Below are 678 nucleotides of genomic sequence, written 5' to 3' on the forward strand. Positions count from 1 at the left end.
CTGATATGACAACCCACAATGCTAAATAAATATTCAAACAGAAGCAAACTTTTTTTTTCCCATTCTTGGTTCTAAATGCTATGTTATTCTTGAAATTTATGTTGTCACCAATAAGAAAAGACTTAGGGAAGCTTTGAACATATCTTGTACTTTTTGTCAAGGCTAAAGTGCAAAATATCTCCATATCTCTGATATTTTAATAAGAAAATTATCAAACACACATAATAAAAAAACTGAAGTGAGAGTAGAACTAATACAAAAAACTCTTAACTATATACTGAAGACTACATATTACTACCAATTTTTCTTTCTTCAGCAAAATCTGTAAATGAGCTAAGTTCTCACAGAATTTAAGATTGTGCTTGATTCTCTTCCCCAGGACCAGAATTTCAATTATTATAGGGAAAAAAAAAAAACAGAAAAGAACAACAGCAACAAAAACACACAGAGAACATTGCATGACAATGGACACTAAGTTCATAATGAACTTTTTTTCTTTAATTTTGAGAAAGGTTTTTGCTATAGGTCATGTGTGCTCACCAGAAAGACAGAGTGAGACAGAGAGACAGAAAGTGAGAAATCATCCCCCAGGAGGGATGGCCATGCCACAATCCCTTCTCCTCCATTCTCCTCTCGGGATGTTGGGCACGCACGCACACATGCCTGGTGTGAGTTTAA

The 678-nt window shown here is 34.7% G+C and overlaps 1 protein-coding gene across 1 annotated transcript in view; it reads left to right on the forward strand.

The window, feature by feature from the left end:
• The window catches only part of TEX11 (testis expressed 11), a 514,378-nt gene that overhangs the window by 244,540 nt on the left and 269,160 nt on the right, over window positions 1–678 (forward strand). The gene's annotated exons all lie outside the window — the stretch shown is intronic.

This window comes from Tupaia chinensis, unplaced genomic scaffold (genome assembly GCF_000334495.1).
Source record: "Tupaia chinensis unplaced genomic scaffold, TupChi_1.0 Scaffold000165_2, whole genome shotgun sequence".
Taxonomy (NCBI): Eukaryota; Metazoa; Chordata; class Mammalia; order Scandentia; family Tupaiidae; genus Tupaia; species Tupaia belangeri.